We start from the raw sequence: 16,271 nt of genomic DNA, 5'->3' as shown, positions 1-16,271 counted from the left end.
CCAACCGGCCCGCTTTCGTCCGAACGATCAGGGGGGGGCCCCATCCCCATCCCGAAGGAGGGGAAAACGCGGAAAGGACATTACTCCGCGGCCCCGGCGTTATCGGCGAAGTCGGAGCGAGGGGCTGTAGCGGAACGCCCGTGTCCGGGGGCCACGTGGGGCTCCCTTCTCCGGACGGACCTACCTTCACCCTCGGGCCCTTCCAAGCCTAACCGGAGCCGGTCGCGACTCACCCACCACGCGGGGGGAAGTACACCTGACGGGCCGAGCCTTCGTACGCCCGAGAGGCCCGAAGTCGAGAGGCGAAGCTCAGGGCCGAGCAGGGAGTGGGGTCGCCCCCACTCTCGCCCGGATGAACTCGCCTCCGAGCCACGGAACCACACGAGCGCGGGCCGTCCGCCCGGCTGAATCCCCCGGGGGGGTCTTCTCGGTCCCCCGACCGTTTACCTCTCAACGGTTTCACGCTCTCTTGAACTCTCTCTTCAAAGTACTGCTTTCAACTTTCCCTCACGGTACTTTGTTCGCTATCGGTCTCGTGCCGGTATTTAGCCTTAGATGGAGTTTACCACCCACTTTGAGCTGCATTCACAAGCAACTCGACTCCGGGAAGCCCGATCTACCCGGCGGGATGCGGGACAATACCGGGCCTTCACCATCTGCGGAAGACACTTCCTTGCAAAACTTGGTCCCGCGTCCGCACCGAGACCAAACGGACTTCCGTACGCTACATTTCCCGGCCCACCCCGGTCAGGGGAAAGTGGGATTCAGCGCTGGGCTCTTCCCTCTTCGCTCGCCGCTACTAGGGGAATCCTTGTTAGTTTCTTTTCCTCCGCTTACTGATATGCTTAAGTTCAGCGGGTTGTCTCGTCTGATCTGAGGTCGCACTACGAGACTGTTTTGCGGGGCGCGGGGGGCGCGAACCCCCCGGCCGCTCGCCGTGTTACGGTACCCACTCTCCGACGGCGGCGGAGAGCCCAGCGGGGAGAGACTATGACGGATTGGACCCGGACCTAATGGCTCTCCCTACGTCCGGAGCTCTCGCCACACGTCGGGTTTAAGGCCCGAGTCTGGGTTTAGGGAGACGAAGGGCCGTCCGAGGTGGAGGCCCTGCGAACTCCCAGCCGCGGTCTAGGAAGACCGATCGATGGGTAAACCGACCCTCAGACAGGCGTGGCCGCGGGATGGACCCCCGCGGCCGCCATGTGCGTTCGAAATATCGATGATCTGTGTTCTGCAATTCACATTATTTAACGCAGGTTACCGCGTTCTTCATCGATGCACGAGCCAAGTGATCCACCGCTAAGAGTTGTATGAGGTTTGTGCCCGGCCCGTTACAGGCCGGGCGAAGGAAGCCATTCGAACACGAGACAACGTTTGACAATATTTCAAGCCGGGTGCCTTCCCCCCCGTGGAGGGGGGAAGGTCATTGAACCTGGGCGTCACCACCGGACCGAGGAGTTACGGCCCGGGGGACGATCGCCCGAGTAGGTGCCCGAGACTTACGTGGTTTAGGAGACCGGGTCTAGGCCCCACCGTTCCCGGCGAGGCCCAGGGTTTGGTTCGCTGCGTTACGGGTCCCGGTCTAAGGCATTCAGGCGTGCGCTCAAAGCCAAGCTCTCCACCCCGGAGGGTATGAGCGAGGCCCGGTGGTACGCTCCCAAGTCCCCCGCTTAGGGGAAGGCGCTGGGTAGATCCCACCTAGTCAGGACCGGCGGGCACCGGCCGTCTCCTTCGGGTGTTTAAACGCATCCGGGGTTCGTGAGGCCCCTTCAACTCGCGCACCGGCCTTAGACTATTATACGGTCCGTCTCTGCGAAGCCAACATCGGGGTATTTGCATGCGCTCTTAAGCTCCGCTCCAACCCCGTGAGGGGAAAGAGTTTCGCCCGGCGGTACGCTCCCGTCCACCACCACCCCCTGTGCCGGGGGGATGGGTTCAGGGAGATCCCACCGAGGCCGGCGAGCACCGGCCAACGCCCTGGGGGTGAGTAAGCCCCTTTGACTCGCGCACGCACAATCAAGCCTTCAACGATCAATGGTTGGTTTAACGACCCGGCGGGCGGCTCCGGCGCCACTCTCCCCCCCGCGAACGAGGGGGGCGGACCGGGGTACCTATGCACCTAAGGCGGTCCTCGCATAACCCCGAGTTCCGAAGCCGGCTCGCTACGTCCACCCACCCGGAGGGGGAGAGACTCACGTCGGCCGACGACGAAAGGTACGAGGCTTCTGCGGTCCATACCTTGAAGGTACCCGCCGGGGGAGGTTTGGCCTCTCGAGTCCGACTCGACAACCGGCCGTGGCCAGGTCACCGTTAATGATCCTTCCGCAGGTTCCCCTACGGAAACCTTGTTACGACTTTTACTCCCTCTAGATGCCCAGGTTCGATCGACTTCCCACCTCAACGAGGCAACCCCCCGGTAAAGGGGCACCTCGGAGATGGTCCGAGGACCTCACCAGGCCATCCAATCGGTAGTAGCGACGGGCGGTGTGTACAAAGGGCAGGGACTTAATCGACGCGGGCTGGTGACCCGCGACTACTTGGAATTCCTCGTTCAAGGGGAAAAGTTACAATCCCCTATCCCCAGCGGGGAAGGCGTTCATAGGATTGCCCAGGCCTTTCGGCATAGGATGGATGCACATGCTGAACCAGCCAGTGTAACTCACGTGCGGCCCCGGGCGTCTAAGGGCATCACAGACCTGTTATGGCCCCGAATCTCATACGGCTTTGCCTTGCCCCGGATCGCTCTAAGAAGTTCGGCCACCGACCGACGAACCCCTCGGGCCGCAAGCCCCCACAGGGACCCAAGGGAGGGCCGTGTAACTTTTTAAGGCACAGGGTCTCGTCCGTTATCGGAGTTAACCAGACGAATCGCTCCACGAACTCCCAACGGCCATGCACCACCACCCACAGAATCAAGAAAGAGCCATCAATCTGTCAATCCTTACCGTGTCCGGGCCGGGTGAGATTCCCCGTGTTGAGTCAAATTAAGCCGCAAGCTCCACTCCTGGTGGTGCCCTTCCGTCAATTCCTTTAAGTTTCAGCTTTGCAACCGTACTCCCCCCAGAGCCCAAAGACTCGTGGTTTCCCTCACGCTGCCCGGCGGGTCATGGTCGCTAGCCTCACGCCGCCGGATCGCGGGTCGGCATAGTTTACGGTCGGAACTACGACGGTATCTGATCGTCTTCGCTCCCCCGACTTTCGTTCTTGATTAATGAAAACATTCTTGGCAAATGCTTTCGCTTTCGTTCGTCCCACACCGGTCAACGAATTTCACCTCTATCGGTGTGGTACGGATGCCCCCGGCCGTCCCTCTTAATCATTGCCCTCGGTCCTTAAAACCCACGAAATAGGACCGTGGAAGCCCCGGAGCCCCACTCCGGAACGACCAGCCGTCCCGAAGGAGAGACCCCGAAGCCCCGCGGAAGGGCCCTATTCCATTATTCCTAGCTCAGTCAGACATGGCACGTGTCGGCCTGCTTTGAGCACTCTGCTTTATTCAAAGTAAACGCTCCGGACCCTCCAACCCACCGTGCACCGCAGTGAAGTACCCAGCTAAGGGCTTCTCCGCGGCCGGCGAGCAGAGGACACCGGCGGGTAGGGACCAGGTCCCAACATCCACCCAGAGACAGGGGGTCACCCCCGAAGGAGCTCCCCACGCCATCCCGGACAGTACAGGGGATCCGAGACCTGTCCCCACATCCAACTACGAGCTTTTTAACTGCAGCAACTTTAGCATACGCTATTGGAGCTGGAATTACCGCGGCTGCTGGCACCAGACTTGCCCTCCAATGGGTCATCACTCACGGACATAGATTGAGTTCATTTCGATTACGCTCCACAGGATCATAGGACCCGCATCGATATTTTTCGTCACTACCTCCCCGTGTCGGGAATGGGTAATTTGCGCGCCTGCTGCCTTCCTTGGAAGTGGTAGCCGTTTCTCAGGCTCCCTCTCCGGAATCGAACCCAGATTCCCCGTTACCCGTGGTCACCACGGTAGGCACGTAGCCTACCGTCGAAAGTTGATAGGGCAGACACTCGAATGATACGTCGCCGCCCCGGAGGGCTTAACGATCGGCCAGAGGTTATCTAGAGTCACCAAAGCGACCCGACCGGAGCCGGGAGGGTTTTTCGGTTCTGATAAATGCACGTATCCGGGGGACAGGGGCCGGGAGAGCATTTCACGCCGACCCCCAGAACCCTTCCAACGCTTCGTTTGCATGTATTAGCTCTGGAATTACCACAGTTATACCAAGTAACGTGTGGAGCGATCAAAGGAACCATAACTGATTTAATGAGCCATTCGCAGTTTCACTGTACCAAAACCCGTGTGTACTTAGACTTGCATGGCTTAATCTTTGAGACAAGCATATAATACTGGCAGGATCAACCAGACCGACCCCCCTTGGATCTCAAACCCCGGACGGGGAAAGAGAGGGGGCGCATGGAGCCCGTGAGAGTGATCTCAGGGGACACCAGCGAAGAGGATCGAACGCGACCCCGCTGTGGGGGTCTGCAATCGACTTGGCAACTTGGAAAACGTATGATTCTCGCCCGGACGGTGCAGGCTAGGGGCCGGGTCCTTCCCTCAAACGGATCCCGACCCTAAGGCACCACCGACGCGGACGTTGAACGGACCTACTGTTGGATCGACCGGCCGACTAAGTCCCCCTCGGAACCGTTCTGGACAAGCGGACATGCCTCTTACGGGCATCCACGAGCCATGGAGGCTGGGAGCACAAGGTGGGGAGGATCGCTCTAAGCACTGTATTTAGGCTTAGAAGCCTGCCCCTGGTGCTCCGCGTATACCGAGCTCGAACGGCCGTGAAGGACAGCCGTTAAGGGAAGAGAATGGAAGAGAATCCTGGCCCCCTCAAAGCGCGAGGAAGTCGGCATAGGTTTTTACGGTACGCCACCACCGGAGCCGTCTGATGTTCAGAAGACGAAGGGTTTTGCCCTCAATCTCGTAAGGTCGAGGGCTCACCACCGAACTTCCAGCCGCGGTCCTTGGTAGGACCGATACGCGGACAAGCCGCAAATCCTGGCCCCCTCGCAGTGCGAGGAGGTCGGCAAAGGTTTACGGTTTCGCCCCCCGGAGCCTACGGAAGTCTGCGTTTAAGAAGACGAAGGGTCGGATCCCGTAGGCCGACCCTGCGAACTTCCAGCCGCGGTCTGTGGAAGACCGATCCGTGTCACCTCTAATGCGCTCTTTGCCTCCGGCCGTTTCCAGCCGGGGGCCCGGTGGTGCGCTCCCACGTCCCGCTCAAAGGAGGGGAAAGGTCGGGAGATCCCACGGACCGGCGGATGACCGCCGGCCAACGCCTCGGGGGGTTACGCGGCCCCGTCGACTCGCGCACGGGCAAATTTATGGGTTTAAAAAGGGGGACAATCCTCATACGTTCGACCCCCCGGTGCCCAGGGAAGTTGACCCTCCCCGGGCAGGCATATCGAACGAATCATCGGTCGGAAAACTCTCTCTTTCGGGACGGGGGAAACCCCTCATACGCTCGACCCCCCATGCCCAGGAATGTTTTACCTTCCCAGGCATACATCGAACGAATCATCGGGGTGGACACAACGGGCTTATAACAATCGACGGGGCGGCCCGTTCCACCCGCCCCACAAGTGGGCAGATGGTCGGTGGCCTATAGACCCACAGGCAGTCCCAATACCACCGTGATACGAGATCCGGGGTTGGGACTTGACCTTAAAGGTACCCGGTCGAGGCGGACCGAGTGGAAGCCACTCGGATTTATGACAGTGGTAGGCCCCACGGACCTTGGGGACCACTCCCCATCGCTCTGCCCGGCACCTGGCTCGGAAACCGGGACTAATTTTGGCAGTAATACGCTATCGGTCTTGGTTCTCATTGGTTCATACACCCAAGATGGGCGAACGTCGAACGCGAACGGGAGCGATCAACGCCCATAACCCCTAATTATGCACGAACCGGGGGCTATATAAGGGGTCGCCTTCACTCGGAGCCGTCAGTCTCTCACCATGGATAGCTGCCCGCTTTGCGAACAAGCCATTGCTACGGATCTGACTTTCCACTTTACCATCTTCCACAGACTCGGACCGGACGACGCAGCCTTCCTCCGAGAACTGGACCGAAGCGGGGAGAATTCATCACAGCTCGACTGCCCTCTCTGCGGCCTGCCGTCTCTCTCTTCGCCGGCAGATCACCTGGGCTCGGCGCATTCCCTCAAAGGCCTCGCCCTTCGGATCGCTCTCTCTGCCGCTCGACGCCTTCGCACCCTCCACCTTCTGCGTCGCTATCAACAGTCTAAGCCGCGGAACCCTCCACCGCCCTCGGGATCCCGTTCCCCGAATCCAGCCTCGCCGCCGGGACCAAGCACGCCGGGACCGAGCGCGCCGGGACCGAACACGCCGGGACCGAGCACGCCGGGACCGAGCACGCCGGGACCGAACACGCCGGACCCGAACACGCCGGACCCGAACACGCCGGACCCAAGCACGCCGGACCCAAGCACGCCGGACCCAACCATGCTGTACCCAAGCTCACCGGACCCAAGCACGCCGGAGCCAACCACGCCTGATGCTTGCCCGCTCTGCGAGCAAGCCATTACGGATCTGACTTCCCATTATACCACCTTCCACCGCCTTGGATCTGCCGACATTGACTTTCTCCGGGGACTGGACCAAAGTGGGGAGAATTCGTCCCAGCTCGACTGCCCTCTCTGCGGCCTGCCGTCTCTCTCTTCGCCGGCGGATCACCTGGGCTCGGCGCATTCCCTCAAAGGCCTCGCCCTTCGGATCGCTCTCTCTGCCGCTCGACGCCTTCGCACCATCCACCTTCTGCGTCGCTATCAACAGTCTAAGCCGCGGAACCCTCCACCGCCCTCGGTATCCTGTTCCCCGAATCCAGCCTCGCCGGGCCCCAGCACGCCGGGCCCCAGCATGCCGGACCCAGCCATGCCGGGCCCAAGCACGCCGGGACCCAACACGCCGGACCCAGCTTCGCCGGACCCAGCCTCGCCGGACCAAGCCTCCCCGGGCCAAGCCACTACGGGCCAAGCCACGCCGGAGCCGGTCGACAGCGACTACCAACCGAGCGAGTCTTCCCCTGCCGAATCCACCTCGGACACGGATTCAGAGACCGAGCGGGCACGGCGAACCTCCCGGGGGAGGCAGCTCGTGATCCCGCATCGGTTTCGGGACACCTACGTCAGCCGTTCGGTAGACGACTTTCAGAAGTTCTACCTGCGGGTCGACGCGTCACCGAAGGACATCGAGAACTCTCGCCAGCGACGGGGCCACGTTATTCGGTTCCTGCTTCACTGCGCCCCGCCCGGCTGCCAATTCACAGACCTGTCTTTCGTCCATCACACGAACGTTCCCACTTGGGTACAGAGCCTTCAGAAACTGGGTTACGCTTCGACAACCGTTAAGTGTTACCTGCACAGCGCCAAGGCGTTCGTCTCCCACGTCGCTGCCTTCGACCCAGAGACCGCCGGGGTCAGCCCCGAAGAGCTCCAGAGGCTGAAGCTGACCTTCGCCAAGGCTCATCGGGACATCGCACGCACGATTCTGGGCCATCGCCAGCGCGTGAAGAGAGCGAAGCTGAGTCGCTTGCCGCAACCTTCGGATTTCAGGGTCTTCCTAAGCCACGCTAAGACCCGAATCCCAGAGCTCATAGACGCGGCCCGGACGGGGGACACCGCCCGCCGGTCGACGCTACGGATGCTCCAGGGGTACCTGCTCGGCCTTTTGTCTGTCTTAACCGGTCACCGGTCGGTTGTGTTTCTCAACCTGACGGTTGGAGAGTTGAGGCAAGCCAGCACCACGGATGGCACCGGCTTCGTGGTTTATGTTCGTGAACACAAGACCAACGCCTCGTTCGGGGACGCTCCGATCGGGTTGTCTGCCACAGAGCTGGCCTGGTTGACCGCACTCAGCGACTTACACGGGGCCCGGGACGGGTTCGTGTTCTTGGACAGGGGGAACCAGCTGCGCAAGCCAAACTCACTGCTTCGGATCGCGTGGACGGATGCGGGCCTCGGAGGCGCGGTGGCCTTCAACCTGATCCGCACGGCTGTTTCGAACCAAGTGAGTGTTGAACTTAATCCGACTTATGTGGGCTCTTAACCCCGGCCTTCCTACTTCTGACACCTCGCACCTCTGTTTCAGGTTTCGACTCTGCCGGCCGAAGATAGAGATCGAGTGACGACAAGCATGTGCCACTCCAACATCACTGCCCGGGCCTTCTACCGAGCCGGCCTCTCTGCGGCCGATGTGATGCGGGCTCGTGAGAACCGTCTTTCCGCCCTCGAAACGGCCTGAACCGGACCCTCTTCAAAGCGCAACCCAGCCGGGATTCACTCCGTGTTTCTGCACCCCCGTGGCTTTGATATGTTTTACTGCGAAATAAATACATTTATTTCTGAATCCCCAAACAGAGTGTTCCCGTGTGGTACTTGCTTCGGTTTGGAGATGGAGGGGGGGTGGAGATTGGGTGATCCTCCCAGAGGGAGACTTTTTACGAGGTCCGACCGGCCTTAAGACTTAAACGATCAGTGGTTATGGGTTAACTTAGTCGGCGGGCGGCCCGTTCCACCGCCCCGCTAAGGGAGCAGTGGTCGGAGGCCTATGGACCTTAGGCAGTTCACCGGGGTGGGTAAACTTACCTTTAGGCACCCGTCGCATGAATATAGGAGACCATTTGGCTTTTTTGGCCCCGGAAACCAGCCACTTCTCCGGGCATATATAGAACCAATCCCCCCCAGGGAGGGAGTTGGAACTAAAGGTCATTGAAATTAAATGGGTTTAACAGTTAACTTTGTCGGCGGGCGGCCCGTTCCACCGCCCCGCTAAGGGAGCAGTGGTCGGAGGCCTATGGACCTTAGGCAGTTCACCGGGGTGGGTAAACTTACCTTTAGGCACCCGTCGCATGAATATAGGAGACCATTTGGCTTTTTTGGCCCCGGAAACCAGCCACTTCTCCGGGCATATATAGAACCAATCCCCCCCAGGGAGGGAGTTGGAACTAAAGGTCATTGAAATTAAATGGGTTTAACAGTTAACTTTGTCGGCGGGCGGCCCGTTCCACCGCCCCGCTAAGGGAGCAGTGGTCGGAGGCCTATGGACCTTAGGCAGTTCACCGGGGTGGGTAAACTTACCTTTAGGCACCCGTCGCATGAATATAGGAGACCATTTGGCTTTTTTGGCCCCGGAAACCAGCCACTTCTCCGGGCATATATAGAATGAACCATCGGGGGCTAAGGGCAGATAGTCAAGTCAGTTATACCGATCGAACTCTCTTGAGTTTCGGCTTAAAGCTCTGGCATTTGCCGTTGGGACTTAGAGTTTTTTTTTTAATAAAGAGGGGAGGCCGGGCTTACCTCCACCTTAAGCCCAGAGGGTGTCCCAGTCCTCGGGCTTGTGTATTCGCATCAACGGGGTCCATGGAAGTCATTTTAGACATCCAGAGGGGAGGCAACCCAAACCATCCCCTTAGCCCAGAGGTGTGCCACTCCTCGGGCTTGTGTATTCGCATCAACGGGGTCCATGGAAGTCATTTTTAGACCTCCAGAGGGGAGGCAACCCAAACCATCCCCTTAGCCCAGAGGTGTGCCACTCCTCGGGCTTGTGTATTCGCATCAACGGGGTCCATGGAAGTCATTTTTAGACCTCCAGAGGGGAGGCAACCCAAACCATCCCCTTAGCCCAGAGGTGTGCCAGTCCTCGGGCTTCGGTATTCGCATCACCGGGGTCTACGGAGGTCTCAACTTAGGTTTTGAACACCTCCAGAGGGGGGGCCGGATTAACCACCACCCTAGCCCAGAGGTGTGCCAGTCCTCGGGCTTCGGTATTCGCATCACCGGGGTCTACGGAGGTCTCAACTTAGGTTTTGAAAACCTCCAGAGGGGGGGCCGGATTAACCACCACCCTAGCCCAGAGGGGTGCCAGTCCTCGGGCTTCGGTATTCGCATCACCGGGGTCTATGGAGGTCTCGACTTAGGTTTTGAAAACCTCCAGAGGGTGGGGGCATATCTTATCCCCACCCTAGCCCAGAGGTGTGCCAGTCCTCGGGCTTCGGTATTCGCATCAACGGGGTCTACGGATGTCTCGACTTAGGTTTTGAACACATCCAGGGAAGCAGAGCGGACATTCCCATTATTTCAAGCCCATCGGGAAGCCACTCTTTTGGGCATAGCGTTTCGCATCGCTGTTACCCAAACTTACGTCTGATTTAATGCCTCCCTAATATCCCGACGGCACCAGGCTGAGAAACCATATGCCCACAGGATTTGAGGCATTGGAACCTCGTTCGCATAGCCGACAACGATGAACCTCCCTCGGACTCGCTACGAGGCTTGAGGAGGGTCCTGATTTTCTTAAAATCTCAGGTGAGGGACTTAGAAAATTTTCACTTTAAAACCACAGACCTCCAGAGGAGAGACCGGGCTTATCACAACCTTAGCCCAGAGGGCGCCACTCCTCGGGCATGTCACTTCGCATCACCGGGGTCCATGGATGTCTCGACTTAGGTTTTGAACACATCCAGAAGGGGGGGCCGGATTAACCACCACCCTTAGCCCAGAGGGGTGCCAGTCCTCGGGCTTTAAATTCGCTTCGCCGGGGTCTATGGAAGTCATTTTTAGACCTCCAGAGGGGAGGCAACCCAAACCATCCCCTTAGCCCAGAGGTGTGCCACTCCTCGGGCTTGTGTATTCGCATCACCGGGGTCCATGGAAGTCATTTTAGACATCCAGAGGGGAGGCCACCCTAACCATCCCCTTAGCCCAGAGGGGTGCCAGTCCTCGGGCTTTAAATTCGCTTCGCCGGGGTCTATGGAAGTCATTTTTAGACCTCCAGAGGGGAGGCAACCCAAACCATCCCCTTAGCCCAGAGGTGTGCCACTCCTCGGGCTTTAAATACGCATCACCGGGGTCCATGGAAGTCATTTTAGACATCCAGAGGGGAGGCAACCCAAACCATCCCCTTAGCCCAGAGGTGTGCCACTCCTCGGGCTTGTGTATTCGCATCAACGGGGTCCATGGAAGTCATTTTTAGACCTCCAGAGGGGAGGCAACCCAAACCATCCCCTTAGCCCAGAGGTGTGCCACTCCTCGGGCTTGTGTATTCGCATCAACGGGGTCCATGGAAGTCATTTTTAGACCTCCAGAGGGGAGGCAACCCAAACCATCCCCTTAGCCCAGAGGTGTGCCAGTCCTCGGGCTTGTGTATTCGCATCAACGGGGTCCATGGAAGTCATTTTTGACCTCCAGAGGGGAGGCAACCCAAACCATCCCCTTAGCCCAGAGGTGTGCCAGTCCTCGGGCTTGTGTATTCGCATCAACGGGGTCCATGGAAGTCATTTTTGACCTCCAGAGGGGAGGCAACCCAAACCATCCCCTTAGCCCAGAGGTGTGCCAGTCCTCGGGCTTGTGTATTCGCATCAACGGGGTCCATGGAAGTCATTTTAGACCTCCAGAGGGGAGGCAACCCAAACCATCCCCTTAGCCCAGAGGTGTGCCACTCCTCGGGCTTGTGTATTCGCATCACCGGGGTCCATGGAAGTCAGTTTAGACCTCCAGAGAGTGGGGCCGGTCTTACCACCACCCTTAAGCCCAGAGGGCGTCACTCCTCGGGCATGGAATTCGCATCAACGGGGTCTACGGATGTCTCGACTTAGGTTTTGAACACATCCAGGGAAGCAGAGCGGACATTCCCATTATTTCAAGCCCATCGGGAAGCCACTCCTTTGGGCATAGCGTTTCGCATCGCTGTTACCCAAACTTACGTCTGATTTAATGCCTCCCTAATATCCCGACGGCACCAGGCTGAGAAACCATATGCCCACAGGATTAGAGGCGTCTGAACCCCTTTCGCATAGCCGACAACGATGAACCTCCCTCGGACTCGCTACGAGGCTTGAGGAGGGTCCTGATTCTCTTAAAATCTCAGGTGAGGGACTTAGAAAATATTCACTTTAAAACCACAGACCTCCAGAGGAGAGACCGGGCTTATCACAACCTTAGCCCAGAAGGCACCACTCTTCGGGCATGTCACTTCGCATCACCGGGGTCCATGGAAGTCTCGACTTAGGTTTTGAACGCATCCAGAGGGTGGGGGCCGGACTTACCACCACCCTTAGCCCAGAGGGCGTCACTCCTCGGGCATAAAATTCGGATAACCGGGGTCCATGGAAGTCAATTTTGACCTCCAGAGAGGGGGGGCCTGGCTTACCACCACCCTAAGCCCAGAGGGCGTCACTCCTCGGGCATGAAATACGCTACACCGGGGTCCATGGAAGTCAGTTTAGACCTCCAGAGAGGGGGGGCCGGGCTTACCACCACCCTTAGCCCAGAGGGCACCACTCCTCGGGCTTGAAATTCGCATCACCGGGGTCCATGGAAGTCTCGACTTAGGTTTTGGAAACCTCCAGAGGGGGGGCTGCACTTACCACCACCCTAAGCCCAGAGGGCGTCACTCCTCGGGCATGAAATACGCTATACCGGGGTCCATGGAAGTCCTTTTAGACCTCCAGAGAGGGGGGGCCGGGCTTACCACCACCCTTAGCCCAGAGGGCACCACTCCTCGGGCTTGAAATTCGCATCACCGGGGTCCATGGAAGTCTCGACTTAGGTTTTGGAAACCTCCAGAGGGGGGGCTGCACTTACCACCACCCTAAGCCCAGAGGGCGTCACTCCTCGGGCATGAAATACGCTATACCGGGGTCCATGGAAGTCCTTTTAGACCTCCAGAGAGGGGGGGCCGGGCTTACCACCACCCTTAGCCCAGAGGGCACCACTCCTCGGGCTTGAAATTCGCATCACCGGGGTCCATGGAAGTCTCGACTTAGGTTTTGGAAACCTCCAGAGGGGGGGCTGCACTTACCACCACCCTAAGCCCAGAGGGCGTCACTCCTCGGGCATGAAATACGCTATACCGGGGTCCATGGAAGTCCTTTTAGACCTCCAGAGAGGGGGGGCCGGGCTTACCACCACCCTTAGCCCAGAGGGCACCACTCCTCGGGCTTGAAATTCGCATCACCGGGGTCCATGGAAGTCTCGACTTAGGTTTTGGAAACCTCCAGAGGGGGGGCTGCACTTACCACCACCCTTAGCCCAGAGGTTCATCACTCCTCGGGCATGAAATTCGGATAACCGGGGTCCATGGAAGTCAGTTTAGACCTCCAGAGAGTGGGGCCGGGCTTACCACCACCCTAAGCCCAGAGGGCGTCACTCCTCGGGCATGAAATTCGGACAACCGGGGTCCATGGAAGTCAGTTTAGACCTCCAGAGAGTGGGGCCGGGCTTACCACCACCCTAAGCCCAGAGGGCGTCACTCCTCGGGCATAAAATTCGGATAACCGGGGTCCATGGAAGTCAGTTTAGACCTCCAGAGAGTGGGGCCGGGCTTACCACCACCCTAAGCCCAGAGGGCGTCACTCCTCGGGCATGAAATACGCTACACCGGGGTCCATGGAAGTCTCGACTTAGGTTTTGGAGACCTCCAGAGGGGGGGCCGGGCATACCACCACCCTTAGCCCAGAGGGCGTCACTCCTCGGGCATGAAATACGCTTAACCGGGGTCCATGGAAGTCAATCTAGACCTCCAGAGAGGGGGGGCCGGGCTTACCACCACCCTTAGCCCAGAGGGCATCACTCCTCGGGCATGAAATTCGCATCACCGGGGTCCATGGAAGTCAGTTTAGACCTCCAGAGGGGGGGCTGAGCATACCACCACCCTTAGCCCAGAGGTGTGCTCCTCATCGGGCATGAAATACGCTTCACCGGGGTCCATGGAAGTCATTCGAGACCTCCAGAGGGGGGGCCGGGCATACCACCACCCTTAGCCCAGAGGTGAGTCACTCCTCGGGCATCAAATTCGCATCACCGGGGTCCATGGAAGTCAGTTTAGACCTCCAGAGGGGGGGCTGAGCATACCACCACCCTTAGCCCAGAGGTGTGCTCCTCATCGGGCATGAAATACGCTTCACCGGGGTCCATGGAAGTCATTCGAGACCTCCAGAGGGGGGGCTGGGCATACCACCACCCTTAGCCCAGAGGTGAGTCACTCCTCGGGCATCAAATTCGCATCACCGGGGTCCATGGAAGTCATTTAGACCTCCAGAGAGGGGGGCCGAACCTACCAGCAACCTTAGCCCAGAGGGCGTCACTCCTCGGGCTTCAAACTCCCATCATCGGGGTTCCATGGAAGTCTCGACTTAGGTTTTGAACCGTTCCGGGGTCACCTCCAGTGAGATAACGCGGAAATCTCACTATATTCATGCCCACAGGCGAACCAGAGCCTTGGGCTTGTCATAGTTACATACGGTGTACCCAAACTTTCGTCTTTTCTAAAGGAACCCTAATGTCCTGACGGCACCGCACTGGAAACCCCCATGCCCTCTGAATTTTTACCACTCCGAGGTGCTCCGTTTTGGGCTTGCTACCTAGGGCGAAGAGGGTCAGAAATTTTTCTAAGTCCTACTTTAAAACGTCCCACTGGGAGACCACTAGGGTTAGCACTTTGCCAAAAAATCACGGCTGAATGCAATTTTCACGCCTCGCACCCTTTGTTCGTTTAGATTTAACAAAAAAATCAACCGAACCCCCTTTTTAACAACGCTTTGCCGAATTTAGCTCACTTTTCCCGGCCTGGAATATCTCACGCTTGCCCCCCACGGTACTTACCTCCGGGGAAGACACCCCCGTCGCTGCCAACACCCATGCCCGGCCCAGGCTCACCCGACTCGGCCTCGCTAGCTCCATCGCCCGCTCCAAACCTCCGGGGAGAAGACCCCCATCGCCGCCAACGCCCATGCCCGGCCCAGGCTCACCCGACTCGGCCTCGCTAGCTCCATCGCCCGCTCCAAACCTCCGGGGCTGGACCTCCAGGAACCCAGCGCACCTCTCGAACCTATCCGGCCCACACTTAAGCACTCCTCCTCGGACTAAACCATTCAGCCCGCGCCGCTGGAACGAGCGCCCACTGGAAGACCTGAGCCTCAAACCCGCGCGCTTTACGGTTCTCTATCTCCCCGGGCTCGGAGCACTTTTCTCGGCCATGGGACCTCCAGGGGGGGCCCCTCTTAGCTCCGTCATCATTTCTCTAAGTCTCACTCCGCCCACTGGAAGACCTGAGCCCCAAACCCGCGCGCTTTACGGTTCTCTATCTCCCCGGGCTCGGAGCACTTTTCTCGGCCATGGGACCTCCAGGGGGGGCCCCTCTTAGCTCCGTCATCATTTCTCTAAGTCTCACTCCGCCCACTGGAAGACCCGAGCCCCAAACCCGCGCGCTTTACGGTTCTCTATCTCCCCGGGCTCGGAGCACTTTTCTCGGCCATGGGACCTCCAGGGGGGGCCCCTCTTAGCTCCGTCATCATTTCTCTAAGTCTCACTCCGCCCACTGGAAGACCCGAGCCCCAAACCCGCGCGCTTTACGGTTCTCTATCTCCCCGGGCTCGGAGCACTTTTCTCGGCCATGGGACCTCCAGGGGGGGCCCCTCTTAGCTCCGTCATCATTTCTCTAAGTCTCACTCCGCCCACTGGAAGACCCGAGCCCCAAACCCGCGCGCTTTACGGTTCTCTATCTCCCCGGGCTCGGAGCACTTTTCTCGGCCATGGGACCTCCAGGGGGGGCCCCTCTTAGCTCCGTCATCATTTCTCTAAGTCTCACTCCGCCCACTGGAAGACCCGAGCCCCAAACCCGCGCGCTTTACGGTTCTCTATCTCCCCGGGCTCGGAGCACTTTTCTCGGCCATGGGACCTCCAGGGGGGGCCCCTCTTAGCTCCGTCATCATTTCTCTAAGTCTCACTCCGCCCACTGGAAGACCCGAGCCCCAAACCCGCGCGCTTTACGGTTCTCTATCACCCCGGGCTCGGAGCACTTTTCTCGGCCATGGGACCTCCAGGGGGGGCCCTTCATGGCTCCGTCAATATTCCTTTAAGTCTCACTCCGCCCACTGGAAGACCCGAGCCCCAAACCCGCGCGCTTTACGGTTCTCTATCACCCCGGGCTCGGGGCACTTTTCTCGGCCATGGGACCTCCAGGGGAGGCCCCTCTTGGCTCCGTCAATATTCCTTTAAGTCTCATTCCGCCCACTGCCATACCCGAGGTCTTTAACCGCGGCGTTCACGGTTCTCTATCACCCCGGGCTCGGAGCACTTTTCTCGGCCATGGGACCTCCAGGGGGGGCCCCTCATGGCTCCGTCAACATTCCTCTAAGTCTCATTCCGCCCACTGCCATACCCGGGCTCGGAGCATGTACTTCGGCCATGGGACCACAAGAGGGCGCC

General features: G+C 59.1%; 1 non-coding gene across 1 annotated transcript; it reads right to left on the bottom strand.

Moving 5' to 3' along the window:
• Positions 1-1,154: 1,154 nt before the first annotated feature.
• Positions 1,155-1,308, bottom strand: LOC136670375 (5.8S ribosomal RNA). The gene has a single exon (XR_010795623.1). It is a non-coding gene; the product is annotated as a 5.8S ribosomal RNA (ribosomal RNA).
• Between the last annotated feature and the right edge of the window lie 14,963 nt (positions 1,309-16,271).

Source organism: Hoplias malabaricus, chromosome 1, assembly GCF_029633855.1.
Source record: "Hoplias malabaricus isolate fHopMal1 chromosome 1, fHopMal1.hap1, whole genome shotgun sequence".
Classification (NCBI taxonomy): domain Eukaryota; kingdom Metazoa; phylum Chordata; class Actinopteri; order Characiformes; family Erythrinidae; genus Hoplias; species Hoplias malabaricus.
Note: the sequence above shows the minus strand (reverse complement) of the source record. Positions and strands in the feature narration are given on the sequence as shown.